At 41.5% G+C, this 15,918-nt stretch overlaps 1 long non-coding RNA gene across 1 annotated transcript; it reads right to left on the bottom strand.

Annotated features, from left to right (window-relative positions):
• Positions 1-1,475: 1,475 nt before the first annotated feature.
• On the bottom strand, positions 1,476-15,470 carry LOC138107305 (uncharacterized). Its single transcript, XR_011149394.1, has 3 exons — positions 15,322-15,470; positions 14,203-14,279; positions 1,476-1,534 (listed from the first exon to the last, which is right to left on the bottom strand). It is a non-coding gene; the product is annotated as an uncharacterized lncRNA (long non-coding RNA).
• Positions 15,471-15,918: the final 448 nt, after the last annotated feature.

A 15,918-nucleotide genomic window follows, 5' to 3' on the forward strand; every position in this document is an offset into this window, starting at 1 on the left:
AAAAGAAATTTATTACCTCTGCACTTACATGCTCTAAATCTGACTTTGGAATGCTTTGAATTGTTTCAGTGTACCTAGTGAAGAATTTGTTTCTTCTTGACACAAACTAACCAAGAAGAGGTCAACCTTGCATCTATGGCATGCCTGAAATGTATTTCAGAGGCACCATGTCCTGGAAAATAGGCACAAAATGCCCAAATGTGGTGGTGGCTGTTCTGTTTGGGCTGAGCTGGACAGTTTTGGGCAAGTAGCTCCTCTCAGTGTCTCAGTGTATGTGTATGTCAAGTGGAAATTACACAGGCTCCCTTGGAAAGCATCTTGACACCCCTGGATGAGAATTTCCACAAGAACTAAACAGCGTCTCCACCAATCAGCATTCACATACAAGTCTGTGTAAGTAAAATGCTAAAAAATTAGATGCTAAAAAAATTAGTGCTTTTCAATCTGATCACAAAACTGAGATACTACATCTCCTGTCTTGAGTCCCCTACCACCCACCTCAGTAACCCAGGAAAACTGTCCCACTTCCAGAATTGAGATTAGGGGAACTGCACAAAACTAAATCCATTCCTTATACAATAAGTGGGGGAAAACCCCCAGACTTTAAAAACGTTCCTAACTAGTACCTGAAGGACCTGATTCAACCAAGAAGTTGTAGTTTCATTTACATACAGTGTGATTTCCCTGGATCCACAGGTTCTTCTGCAAGAAGGCCTGGGATTTTTTTTCTCTCCTTCTGTAGAGCTAGCACAATACTCAAGTTTTCTTTCATCAAGTACCAGACCAGCCTGTTAATCATAAAAATCTCTGCTGGATTCCCCACCTTAGCATCTGCTAAGCTGTGGTTTGGAGATTGTCACCCTGTGCTTGTGCACCATGGTGGAGTGTTGCTGCCTCATGTGCCTGCAGAGGAATGGCCAAGGGAGTGGAAAAAGCTACTGCTTTGCTCAGGCATCTGGCTTTTTTGGGAACTGGCCTGTTGGGAAGGGGGTGTCAAGGGAGAGCATCACTCAGCATCTCGGGGCTGTGTTGCAGGAATTTGCTTCCCGCCCACTGCAGGCAGCTGACACTGCCTTGCCTGCCCTTCCTTTCTCTCCATCCACCCCTGAATTTACAGAGCAGCAGCTCCCAGCACCCCTTCCCAACCAGACCACGATGGTTTTTCCTCCCCACCCTGCAATGCTGGTGCCAGCAGCTCCCAGTGCCAATGGTCGCTAAGGCATGCACACAGCAGGGAGCACCACCGCAGCCATGGCTGCTGCTGCCCACTGGTGTTGTTTGTGATTTAATTCTCCTGACTGAAAAGCCCCTGCTCATGTGTTCAGTGGTCTGACAGTGCTTCAGGCTGTGTATGTGTAATGAAAATGAATTAGAAGATATTATGAACAACTTCAAAAGCTCAGGCACAGGTGTTTGATCCTTGACAAAGAGTGGACAGATTATACTCTTTCATTACCAACCAGGAGAAGGAACATCAGGATTGCAGAAGAACATGCAGGAGGAGTCCTGGCCAAGCAGACAGAGATCTGCAGTGCTGATGAGAAAAGAACAAAATATACAGGATTAGTTTAAGTGTATAGATCTTGGATCATGACAATCACAAGCATTTTACTTGCAGTTCTATTTATTTCCTTCAGATAAAAAAAGAAAAAAGCGGTTGCCATTGTCCCTTTGCTTCACACCTGAACACCAGCAGCTTGGGATATCCCACTGTCAGTGCATAAGGTCTAGCAGGAGGTCCTTCAACCTGTGTGTCTTACTCCATTTTAGAGTCCAGTCTTTATCTGTGGTAAATGAAGAATTCCATCCCTGTTATGAGCTAGACTTCCTGCACTCCCCGTGTGAATGATATCTGATGCACCTCAGCAGCAGCAGATACTCCCATGCATCAGTGATCCTTCACTGTGCAGGAGCATCATGGAAACAGGGGTTTGGCCTCAGTGCAGGCAGGCAGCACCACTCATCTTAGTCCAGCAGCCACAGTGAAAATATTCCTCAGCCATGACTCAAAGATTTTCATTACTACTTAGTGATGCTTTTCCTAAGAATTGACAACCTTCCTCTGACTCCTTACCCTTGCAATACAAGGGAGCAGAGCAAAGCCTGAAAGCCTGAGTGCCCATCCCGTGTCTCACCTCCTGCGATCCTCCTCGGTGCCTGCCAGGCCCTGGTTGTACCATCAGTGTCCATTGCCTCTGTTGCACCCACTGCAGGAGCTACAGGGAAATGACTCAATCTGGCTTGAGGCAAGGAGTGGAAAGGAGCTGTGTGAGCTCTCATTGCCCATACTTGGCACAGACAAACTGAAAGCCAGGGTCAAAACCAATCCTGACTTAAATCTCTGTGCATTTTGCTCCTGTGCACCTTTTTCTTGACCTATCAATTACTCTTCCCACCACTTGACATTTTGCTAGCTAATGAAAAATGTTTCTGGTCTTCTCCTAAGGCAGACTCAAGAGCACAACCCTTTCCATCTTCCATATGGAGAGGGAAAAGGTCACAGCCCATTTTAGAAACATCCAAGTGTCTCTGGCTGAAGTGTCCCATCAAAGAGGGATAGCCTTGAGGAGAGCACCTTTTATTGGCTAATCTAGCCATGAACTGCATCTTCAAAATGGAGATTTTTATTTTTGAATGCTTTTGGTTCAGCATTCAGCATGTGCTGCCCAGCAAGGAATCTGTCTTCACTGCAGGCCACACTTCTACCATTGCATGTTGAAATGGTGTCAGTACTGACCAGGAAGAAGAAAACTTCCTCTACAAGTGAACTATCAAGTTATTGCAAAAGAGAACCTGGAGAAATTACTATGAAGTCTTGAAGACTCATGTCAGTTTGTTAGTATGTAAGCATCTGTAACTAACAAGATCATTATGAGCTCGTGGTACTGCTCTTTCAGTCAGTACTACAAAGTCTCTTTAAAGCAAAACAAAATTAGACTGGCGAAAAACATTCAACTGTACTACTAGTAAAATACTGTATTGGATTCAAGAGGAAATAAAGTGAATTCACCTGAGGAATAAAGACTATCCACTCGTGCCAAGAAAATCCTGTGCAGTACAGCTTCCTCATCCAAAATGCAGGCAGTACATTTCTAACAATCAGATCCTATTCTTGCACCAAAGGGAGAAAGGGAAAGGCCTACAGACATTTCAACAAAAGCATCACTAACACAGATGCAGCTGGTTCAGTGCATGTCAGGATTGCTTGTGCCTGGGTGCCTCACTACGGCTCATGGAGAGCTTTGAAGCACAAGGGACCTCCTTGAGATGTCCTCTGCCATTCACAGAGTTGTCACCTGCAAATGAGCACACTGCAGGACAGGACGGGAGATTAAACAAAGGGAAGAAAACCCCAAAACACCCAACTTCAAGAAAAACCTTGAAAATTAAAAACCTGGCTATTATGGGTCTGGTGCTTGGAAAACCCCAGACTAAGGCAGGATGTGTGTATGTAGCTTCCTTTCTGCCCAGCAGTTTTCTCTGAATACCCAGTAAAACTGTTTAGAGGCTTGGACTCTACAGTAAGGAAAAGAGGGATTGGATCACCTTTTTTCTTGGGTGAACCTTTAGATCCTGGGACGGTTTGATCTCTCCTCCATTAAAGTTCTGCAGACAAATATTTGGAAAGAAAGCCACACTGGCCTCGGGAGACCATGGAGAGGGCAGGAGCTGAACATCCCACCTATGGCTTGTGTAGCTTCTCATGCTGCCCTATTCCCCACTGTCCCAGCCATCCTGCCCACCCCTGGGCTGAAGGGCAGAGCCCAAGTCTCCATCACTCCTGTCCACACCACCAGTGTGCTCTGGGAGACACCATACCTGGCTCTGGCAGCAGCCTGACCTGCTTTTTGTCAGGAGGGAGTGGGAAGAAGGAAAGAGAAGCAGCTTGTCAGGAGCAGGCACAGCTCACACACATTTGTATAGCAAACACTGCTTCTCTCTCACTCAATTTTTGTCCCCTCTGATGAGGGAGGGGATAAAGAAGGATGGTCAAGGACACAAAGTTGTTCCTCCCTTGGGGGCAAGCACAATGCTCTGCTCATTCTCCGAAAAAAAAAAAAAATAAAATAAATTCAACATTTGTGCAGGATGACCCAAATTTCTCTTTTAAAATATGCATGAAGCTTTAATCTTGTTCTTTCCTCTGACATATAATTTAAATTCAGAGCAATGAAGGTGTCTATATCCTGGCAGACACTCAGCCCATTTCATTTAAGGCATTCATAAAATATTTCACTCACTAAGGATGGCTGACACTACAAAGAGCAATTCCTACATAACTGTAGAAGGTATTATGATACCATTGACATTTATATATTATTTGGCAATAATTTTTTTTTTTTTTTTATTGCCAGGGCAGAAGATGATAAAAGAAAAAAATTAATATCAAACAGGAGTACAAACAAGTTCACGTGAAGTGCTTAAGCCTTCACCCTGTAAGCTACTGACAAAATTTAATCTGTTTGCTCTACACATTCATGCCAGACATTTCTCTTTTTCAGGCACTACTTGAACAGCTCTAGAGGTAGGCACTGGGTTTGCAGTAGCCCACGTTGCCTGTCTCAAAGCACCGCCAAGGCCACAGAAAGAACTTGCCCTAAGATAGATAAGCCACCACAGCGGGAATGTGAGATAAGCACAGAAGGGAGGAATTTGCAAGAGGCAGGTGCAGATTCCAGGTCTGATGGTGAGATCTGAGAACATGAGGCTCTCCATCACTCCTCGTAGCTTCCAAGAACTCTTAATTTTTTCCATGTATTACACACATTACCTGGGCAGCATCCACATTTTTAAAGCAGTGGAGAGAGGAGCTCTGAATTGGTAAGTCTGTCTTGACAGGTCTAAGTCCAGTCCATCTAGGCCCCATAACCATGATTAAAAAAGGCATCTGAAATCCATTAATTTAAAATCTGCTTGCTTGCCTCGGTGTAATTCAAATGCAAATCTCAGCAAAACATCATGGCTAAACTAATGGTTTCCTCTTTCAATCACACAATGATGCCATTCTTAGAGAACAATTTGTGTGACACAAAGCACCCAGGCTCTGGATACCCCAAAATCTACCAGCACTTAAGCTTACAAATGTTAAAATTATCACATCAGAACATGAGAAATTAATTGCTGATAACAGCAGGACTTATCTGATGCGCTCAATTTAAAACATGCTTCTTTGCAAATGTAATGAATTTCCTATTTAACAGACTTTTACATGGGACACAATTGTGGCAACACCTTTATCACAGCAAACATTTGCAAGAGCTTCAGAAAAAAACACACTAATGCTGAAATAATGTTTGGGACATCAGAGAATTCATGAGATGGAATAATTTTAAACAAAATTTCCAGTCCAATCAGAACCAGAAACAGCAAATTATTTCATTTTTTAATGCATGACACCAAAAAATTGAAGTGTCTGATTCGCTGAATATCAGTATTTCAGAAAATTCACTGCAAATCAGAATTTAAAAATCTGGCATATGTAGTACATTTACAAGTGTAATATATTATGTACAAATATGTAATGTAAGTGCATGTATATATACACATATATTGCAGTAATTATGTAGGCACAAAAATGTCAAATTTTAAAAAATCCCAAACCAGACGGAGATTCTTGGCAAAAAATATAAAGATGCTTGAGTACCTATACAAAAAGCACATTCCAATTCAGTCTTGGATCATTCTGTATTTGTTATCTATATGCTTATATCTAATAGGTTTTTTCTTGTTTTAAGGCCAGCTTTTCTAATCTTCTTCAGTTTCTTCAATGCAAGTTCTTTGCACCTTAGTTCACAAAGGACTGAACCACATGGATAGAAAAACTGAAACAAAGGCCCTAACCCAGAGTGGCTCTTCTTAGTGAGGGCCTTGGAGTTTAAGATATTAGAGAGTTAGAAAGCACTATGAATGTGTCCTACAAGCAGGTCGTCTGCTTGACCTAATGCCCACAGTCACTTTTTGTGAGGACAGGGATGAAGCAGACAACTGTAATTCCAACCTGCCAGTAACAACCTGCCACAGCGACGGAGAGCTTCTGTGTGGAGCTGTGACAGTGCTAAGGAAATACGGAGCAAGACCAGTGAAAGGTTGCCATAGAGTTCCCAGCCAATGCCACCTATGTTCCAAGAAAAAAGGGACAGCTGTCAATCTCTGACTAATGACATCGCACATCAGAAGCACGGTGTAATTCTTCAAGTTCTGCTTCAAAACTTCTGGGACTTTTTTTGACCTCTGAAAAGCGGGAAGTAGATCAGGGCAAATTCACCTGCGGCATAAACCTATTTATTTCACTCAATTTAGATTAGATATGAAATTGGTTCCTACCAGGATTTTAAATGATGATTAGATTTGAAATGTCACTATCAGGCTTCAGAAAACGAGTAGAAAGGAAGTGGTGCTGAGCCACCTGGAGAGCAGCCATCCATCTTCCTGAAAGAAAATCATTAAATTCTTCGACCAGAAACCTGTCAAGGTAGAGGACTTCTAACAGAAGGACTTCTAACCTTCTGGGTGTTGTACTTTCTCTCGCTGAGAGTCGCAGAACTTGCCCAATTTCATTATGGTCAGGGTTCAAACCTTGTGTCCAAAGATCTGCGGCATCTGTACAAGACCTGTAACAGCTGCTGCTCGAAGGAGGGCAGTAATTTCTCTCTTCTGTGCTGCAGCTGGCTGACAAGTTTGTGACACCATTCCAGTTGCTGGCAGACAGCTGTTCAGCAGCTCTGCAAGTAATATAAAATGTGCAGAGGTTCTTGTGACTTGAGCATCTTCAGCCCTCACGTCAGCCTTTGTCCAATTTAGCCAGGCAGATCTCACCACTTCAGTGGTGCTCATCAGTGGCACAGGTGGGAAACAAATGCAGTTTTGACTTATTTTGAGAGTTGCTCAGCATGATCTAGACTGAAACATCTTTGCATTGTAAATGAATCATGAACCTAATGACTGCCTCCCTGTACCCCTGAACCTTGTCTGCAAACATGTTCTACTTTAACAGCAAACAAAAACAATGATAAATCTTTAAAAATTTGATAAACTTCCTACCTTTAAAGCCCTATGAAATCACAACCCACCCTAAGCTTTTCTGACAGGCAGTATTGGAAACTTGGTTTCAGCAACTCTTTTGACAAAAATCAAAATTAATTGCCTTTCTTGTGCCAGCAGACACACGTTTTCCCTCCCACTGAAGAAGATTAGAGGTGCTTTGGTGTGGATGCCTTTCCCCCAGGTGATGTCATTGTGGATTTGTGCTAAGCTCCATGTTTCATTGCCTGCACCCAGCCTCACTCACAGTGTAAAATACACAAGTGCTCAGCCGTGATCCACCTTCCCTTTCCCACAAAACTGCAGTGTGCAGAGCAGGTTAAGGAACTGTGATTCAGCTCTAAGCTTACTCACAAATTCCTTGTGAGCAACAACAGAGATATTTTTCTTGCCTGAATGCTATTTTAACCTTGCAGAGTGCTGTTCGGTGTGTGTGCATCTTCTCCAAGTGCTGGGTGGATGGGAGTGAAATGTTTTGGAGGCACAACTGCCCCAGAAGGCCCCCAGTGCAAAATGGGTTGTCTGGGAAAGAGTGCACAGTGGGCACATGGGAATGCTGGGGAAATAGCAGTAAAAGGGGAAACACTGTTCCATCAAAGTTTGGGTAAGTTTTCAGAACATATTTAGGGAATGACAAATTATAGGATCAATATTTGGACCAGAGGTTTTTAAAAATGGCTTCAAAGTTGTTCAAATTTGGCCCTCATAAAAATGAAACCTTTACCATAATCTATGATAGGAGAAAACTTTGAGGTCAGTGCTTAGTTCCTATTGAAAGAGTCCAGCAGCAATATCTAGTATGCTGAAACAGTATTATCACACTCTCTCAAAGAGAGTTATGAAATAGGTAAAAGCAGGGATAAATTAATATCTGGAGTCATATCCAGCTTTCCAAGGTGGCAAGGAGATCGGTAGAAAAGTTAAAATCAAATCCACAGACTAAAGGCAACGCTGTTCTATCTCATTACACTTATTTTAAAGGATTAGAATATAGACATTCACCCAAAGAGTCAATCTTGTCAAGAAAATAAGGTGGAAAGGGTAACTGCAATGAGTTAAATTTTTAGAGGGGCATTGAAACTATTTAGATTTTTCTCTTTGGGTGCACAGAGCAAATTAAAAAATCACAGAATAATAGAAGAAAATCAGGAACATGGAAAGGAAATCTGCATGGCTATATGCCAAGGTAAAAGGTATTAATAAAATAAAGGAAGTATCTTTATGAACAAACAAAGCATGGTGTCCTTCTAATGAGGACTGCAAACTCTGCAGCACACAGACAAAAAATGTGCAAGGAACAGACTGTAAACTGTATTAAAAATAAACAAAACCCCTCGATGACCGACCCAACACTTTTTTGAACTCATTAAGGTTAGAATCTAGAGGACATACAGATGACCAACATGTGATAGAATTTTCTAGAGGAAATAAACCATGGTCAAACACTTCAGTGAGTCTCTTTACATCTGCAATTATCATTAAGCAGTTTGAAGAGGTTCCTGTGCTAGACCTACTCCCTCTTTTTGAGTAGAAGACATGGGAGATCTTTCTCCAGATGCAAAATTGGCAGAAGGACTATGGAATAATGGACAAAATGAAGAGAAAGTGAATATGTGGCAAAAGGACAGTAGCTGAACAGCTCTATATGGTGTGCACCCTCTCTCCTGGCACGGAAGGGAAGGGGAAGGTGGAGACACAACAATATTCCTAGGAGGTGCCAGGGCCACCACAGAGCAGGGATTATCAGATAACAGGAAAAACGTTCTGTGCTGCAAAGAAGAGCAGAGCTGATATTTTCCATCCTTTCCAATACAAGTAAATGGGGCATCAAGTGATGCTAGTGAGTGTCAAGTTCAAAATGAAAAAAGTGAAGAGGTTGAAGACAGAGAGAAGATGATAAATTCCTGGTTGGATGACATTATGGAGGCTAAAAATGCTATATGGGCTCAAAGGAGCACCTGGAAGACTTTAGGGAAGAAAAATCCATTGCAACCTATTACACACGAGTTACTACCTCTGTCTTGAAGTTCTCCTATGGCATTTCTGCCTGTAGCTAAAAACGTGGTTTTGGAATTATTGCTCTCGGTTTACCTTGACCTTATCCTCTCCTCTAGGCATCTGCTGCTAAAAGCGGGAAACCTGGCTATGTGTGTCTTTGCTCTTTTGCCAAGAAAAGCCTCCCTTTTTCTCTGATTAGCCAACAGGAAGCAGAGTACAGATCTGTCCTAAGAGGAGAATTAGAAAAATACTACGTGAAGTTAAAGAAATCTTTTATTGAAGTGCAAGACCAAAGTTCCTATTGCACCTGTGTATGAAGCACCATGTAGGCAGTTTCTGTTTGCTTTTAGTCAGATCCATTTTCATCTTCCACTTTGGAGTATAAAATCCATTACTAAATTTCAGACAGGGTGCTAATCACTGGAACCAGGTACATGTGAGCTTTTTTTCTCAAGAGATCAGAAATGAGCACAAGAAGGCTAGAAGTTGAGATGTATTAATTAGTCCTTCCAGTGGCAACCTTATCCAGAAGATGTCACCAAAGCACAAGTAGTGCTCAGAGTCCCTAGAACAAGGAACATAAATGGAAGGACTTCAGACTTGTATAAAAACCACTGAAAAATCAAGAAGGATGTAGAGAGAACACCTCAAAACGTTGTGTGATAGCTGACCCCAAGCCACAGCAAAAACCAGGTGGTTGGTCAGGGTGAAACCAGTGCCTGGAGCAAAGGCTCTCAGTGCTTCAGAGAGCTTGGTCTAGCATGGCAGAAATGTGGACACTACTGCAACCTCAAGCAGATCAGCAACTAACAGATGATATCTGAGAGGTTAATATCATTTCACTTCTTTGTGACAGCTGAGTGCAGGTATGAGCCAGCACGACTCATCCTGATTAATGCACGGTGGTTCAGAACAGATCCTATTGCGGGGAAAAGTTCAACATAAAGAACACAGACCAGGACATCAGCCAGCAGGAACTGTCCTGAGCCCTGAGCCTTGTGTTCAAGGGTTTTCTTGACCCTCTCTGGCAGCAGGAGACAAGTCCCATTCCATCACATTTATCCTGCTCTAAGAAGAAACCAAAACAAATCTACCTGATAATGGTAAAATCCACAGGTGCTTTAGGACTGACAGTGTGTTAGAGTGTATCACCACCTGAGTACCACTCTCCACAGACCTCCCTGACTAATGTGTTCTAGGAGCAATTAGAGTATGAATAACAGAGCTTTTAAACTCAACACACCTTTATTCAGATCTTGTTTGTGACTGCCCAGTTTACACCATTTTGAGCAGAAGGTTAAAAATATGACTTGCTCCAGTGGTATTTGCACTATTATGGGAAAAGATTTTGTAAGAGGTGCTCCTAGGAAATGATGCATAATACTGACATATTATGAGAAATCACATTCTCCTGATATCATTTGGCAAGTTTAGCCTTATTTCTAGGAAGCAGGCTAATGGAAACTGTGTCCTTTTGGATTCTGTATTAATCAAAACAATGTAATGAGACCAGGTCTACCCTAAAAAGTAATCTGAAGGTATATCTGTATGAATTTCCAGTGTTCTGAAGCAAGCAGTAGTCTAAATAAATTTTGTTATATGCATCTATAGTTCATATATATATAATATATATAAAATATATATATATATATATATATATATATATATATATATATATATATACAAGCACACACTATTAGGAACAATTCATTACCACAATTAGATTTTCAATCTACCCAATGCAATAAGGAAGTCTTCTGTGAAAATTAGTGCTACTTGAAAGTCTGTACATCCAGCACCTGCTAAACAAAACCATTTTTCAATTTCTAAAAATTTACAAAAAACAATTTAACAAGCAATGAGGTGAAAAGAGAACTTCTTTAAAAGCAGAATTAATTTGGGATTCAAAAAGTGAATAAATAGCATGCTTCTTGGCTGAAGAAGTTCAAATTGCAGACAGGGCTCTTAAAAAAAATCAATTCGTGGCACCTGGCCTTGTTGCTCATGTCTGAACAATCAAGGCACTGCTTTGTTTCAGATAAACAGTTTCCTTAGCGATCTCAGAAAGTCAAAAAACACAGCAACAGAAGAAGAGGCTTAGCTGCACACACATGCTTAAAGCAGTAATAAAACTGCTGTTCTACTACCATGTTGTATCCCAAGTCATGATAAACAGACAAAATCAGCATCTTAGACACTCCATAGTCCTGAAGTCCCCTACAGGCTATAAACTCAACAAGGTAAGAGAGTCAGGAAGTTAAAAGCATTCCTGGGAGAAATCGGCTGTGTGGTAAATGTAATTCTCCAGTGCTTGTGTTGAGGACCTGCCTGGTTTGGAGAATCCTTTCTAGAAAGCTCCTCTGATTCACCTCTCTTTCTGAAAAAGGGATTTGCTTTCTGTTTCTCTAAGTGAGAATAAGCAGAAGTGGAAGGAGTGGAGCAAGCTGATTTTTTAGCAAAAGCTAGAACTGGACATCAGGTCCAGTTATTGACAAAGATTCTTCTCTTTGTCACATATCAAGAAGGTCAAAAACTTCCTATAAGTGTAAACTGACATCAGAAGCTAATGCCTGATTAAGCACAATTTGGGAGATGAGGCAATGTAAACAAGCATCCAGCCTTTCTGTGTAGAGCAAAACCAGAATTTTAGCCTCTAGGAATCTCTGTTTGCAGGTCTACCAGGCAATAAATCACTGGAAATGCACAGAGGTTTTTATGACAGTAATCCTCCTCCATTACATAAACTCATTTCTTTCTCTCTTTGTCATAAACTAAAAGAGGATGCTTGACAATAAACACTCACAATTCTCATTAATTGGCTGTTGTTTGTGCAAAACCTCCCTGGTCACACATAGACCTGGACAAGGAGTATAGTTAGGAAGTAGGATGCTGTTAGCCAAGCAGAACCAGCATGGTTCAACTAGGTAACTGAGGAGATATTCAGAGTTTTCAATTTCAGTAAGATTTCAGTGTACACTTCTATGAGCAAAGATACATGCAGAGAAATGAAAACAAGTCAAGTCATGCTGAAATCCACTTTTCCTTCTTTTGGTAATTTGCAAGTAGATCCAGATCCTATTCTGTGTAGACATCACAGTTGGCCTTGCTGGTAGACCCCAAGACTAACATTTTTTTTATAAGTACTTCCAAATGCCACTGGGGAGCTACTGTAAGCTATGAAACTATGTGCAATTGGAAAGTCCCATTTTATTTCACATGCTGGTCAATTACTCTTCTGTATTTTCAACCTGTGCTTATCAGTGTTTGCAGGTTATACACATAGCAATTTAAAAGAAGTCATAATTAAAAGAAAATTACTAGGTCTTTACACCCAGTTTTATATTCCGTTCTGTGCTGTTGTCTATATTCATGGAGCATAGAACATTACATACTGCTCCTTTATCATGTTTTATCATACGTAGCTGCCATACTTATTTCTTGTACTCTAAGGAGTTACAGTCTTGGAGTTTCCATAGCTGGTGTATACAGAGGACAGACTACTTAAAAACGGTATGGAAAATATAAGTAAATGAGTGTACCTTTGATTTAACTCAGAGCCCTCCTTCTTGAGGAGGTTACATTAGAGCTGATCTCTCCCTTTCTTTTCTGAATGTTTCCACTGCAGACAACAAAAGAGAAGCATTAGCTCAGAAGCCACACTACCATGGTGGTGATGATCCACTGCCAAATTTGGCGCTGGTGCCAGGAACAGAGATTTGAGCTGACACTAAGTCACAGTGTCTTTTAAATTTATTTGGCATCAAACATCAAAAAGGTTTGTCATCAGTTTCCTGTAACACAAGTACAGCAGCCTGACAGGAACAGTAAAGGCTGTAGCACTTTTCTCTGTCAACCTGGGTTCTCAGTGTTCATTTTTCAAACATAACTCCTTTATCTGTGTTGCTCTGTTGGAGGAGGTGCAGAGACAGTTCCTACTCAAAACACAGTGTGTGTGAGGCTGCGTGAGCTCTGCCTCCTGGTCCTGACTGTACAATTTGCTCCCTTAGCTGAGACAGTATAGCAGTGATCAGAAATAGCAGAATTGAGTGTAATATGAGAAGAATCTGTCTTTCACTGGTGAAGAACATTGGCCACATCTCTGATGAGATGTGACTTTGACAGTTGTCATCCCATCACCAGTACTTCTTACGCCAACCTGTGGTCCCTAAATCAGGAGTTTCTCAGGGACAGGTAGGTATTTTCTCTCAAAGGGCAGAGAGGAAAAAGAATTCAGAGCAGCACCATAATTAGAGACTACTATTAGGAAAAAGGAAAAGAAGGTTAACTGAGTTCCTGTGACCATTCAGATGCTTAAGGATTGATAATTAGGATAACCTGTGGATAACTCACAGGCTTAACCTGAAGTATATAGTTAAGTACATGACTGCATGGAAGCCTGTACTGTCAGCCACTGAGACACTGAAGCATCCTGGTATTTAAGACATTTTGTGGTACAGAATCCTGTCTACTAAAAACTAGTCTGAACCCTTAATTTACTTTATAAGCAAATCAATGAAGAAATTTATATTTCAGTAATCTTCTCTTAGCATGGTTTGAAATAAATCACAGTAAGCAGGAACATACTAGGCAACCTATACACTGACATCTCAACTTACACATCTGTCTTTTCAAAAAACAAAAAGCAGAAATGTGCATGATCGTTCCTTTTTATTTGGTAAATGACAGCATCATTTCATATAAAACAGAAAAAGAACCATGCTGATCAGCCACCCACACACTTTCTTTAAAGCTCTTATGAATTGGATCAACATTTAGAAAGCACAGCAAGTACTGGCATTTAAGTAATATTATAAAAACAGTCAAGCTGTGATAGTGAATATGTATCCAGCCTTTGTGCATTAGCTTCCCTATGCACACACAATGTTATGAATGCTATTCAGAAATACAAGAACATGATTTTCATGGGAATTTCACAATTAGAAATCACCTCTTCCTTTACATACATGAGCAATGCAGTTAAGCTCCCCCTCTCCCCAGCACCAGCTATTCATGGAGCTGCTCCCTCATGCTGCCTCTGATTACACAGCTATGCTCCAAGCTCAGCATCTGCATCTTCCGATGCAAAAGGCTGCCCCCAAGCTGCTGTGCTGTCTACTTGGTCCTCCCACACCTGAATTTCAACTGGATTGGATCCTGACATACCTTGGGAGCAGCTACAGCTATTGCCATGCCATATCTCTGCCTCAGCCAAGGTTCATTGCTTTATTGGTGATATCCTCCTGCATACAGAAAAAGACTAATTAAATATGGTAAGTCCTTTGCAGGATTTGCCCAACACCAAAACATACAGTTACCATTTCATCCTTTTTCATATACAAGGAAGTTGCATGAAAACAAGTTTGGGTTGGTTTTGTATTCCAGGTATCTCCAGAGCCACTGTGAACAGGCAGTGGTGGTTTCTAATTCTGCTACTCTGGCTCTTATTTAAAATTTGTGTAGTGTTTACATTCTTCTACACTGTTTTTTTAATGTAGTTGTATCTTGAAACACATACATGCACACAAACAGCTTTTAGGCTGGTCAGGATGCATTATTATTATCATCCTTTGAAAGAACACCAAGTGTTTAATGTTTACCCTTTTTATTGCCAATCCCTCTTTAGCACCAGTCTGATCTTCTCCACTTGATGGGATGTTGTGAAGGGGAAGGGGAGGAGGTTTTGCCTTGAATTTTCAATAGAGATTAAATTTAGTAAATTACTGTGATATTGTTACTGGTCCAGCTGAACCTCTCCTAACCAGCGAGGGTAACCCTCGTGAGATGCATTGCCCAGGAGTATGAGCTGGCTTGCCTGCTTCTGAAGCACACCAGCATTAGCATATGCAATCCACTTGAGTCTTTAGCTCCCGCATATTTCAAAGCTGGGATATTCACCTTAGAACAACAGAGCTACTGCAGTCATTTGGGTGGTCTGCTTTCCACTGACATCCTTGTGGTCTCCTCTGGAGCACACTGGCTGCTAAAGCAAGGCAACTATCAGGCTTTTCTGTGAAATCAACCTTGCTTTCAGTTTGCATCCCAGTGTCATTAGCATCAGAGCTGTTGGTGAGCTGTAATTCTGATGTCTTTGATCTGTTTTGTTTGCCTTCATAATCGAAAGCCAAACACACGCTTGGCGAATGAGCAATTGCAGCATTCAACCTTTTTTTTATTCCTTCAGGGAATGCCATGGCGTGGAGTAAGGTCTTTGTAGCCCCTCACGCCACCAGGATGTGGGAATAGCACCCTCGGCTGGCTGAGGAAAGAAGAAGATGAACCCACCTGGTACTGAGTCTGGGAGTAGAATGCCCAGGACTGCAAGGCTTCCCAGCGTGCAGAAAGGACCCCTCTCTCCACACTCCCCAAGGGTGGCCACCGGCTCTGGGCAAGACCATTTTTCCTCCCTGCCAGCTGAAGAGGTGCATGAAGGCTCACACGTTTTATAAACCACATTCATGGAAGTTGAGGAATGGCTGTGGCCATGGCATATTCTCTCTTTAAATAGAAGTGATGATGCCTTCAGTGGGACACTACATCCTATCATCTGCACTCAGGGCAACATCCATCCACTCAGTGGGTGACCCAATAGGTTTGATCTGCTTGGGCTAAGCAGGTACCATGCAATTCATTTTGCTCAGAAGCGGAATTTAAAGCAGAGTTTAAAACTGCAGACCCAGAAAATTGATCTTAAAAAACCACTCAGCTCTGTGAAGAGCTCATAAACCTAAAATTAAAGCTTTAAAATAAATGCAAAAGCCATCATCTACTGCATTATATTTCTCACTTACACCAATTTAAAATTTTCACACCGAGATAATCCGAGTAGCCCAATTCCATGTCAGTAATATCACCTACACTAACACCCTGCAAGCACAGCAA

This window comes from Aphelocoma coerulescens, chromosome 3 (assembly GCF_041296385.1).
Source record: "Aphelocoma coerulescens isolate FSJ_1873_10779 chromosome 3, UR_Acoe_1.0, whole genome shotgun sequence".
NCBI classification, from domain to species: Eukaryota; Metazoa; Chordata; class Aves; order Passeriformes; family Corvidae; genus Aphelocoma; species Aphelocoma coerulescens.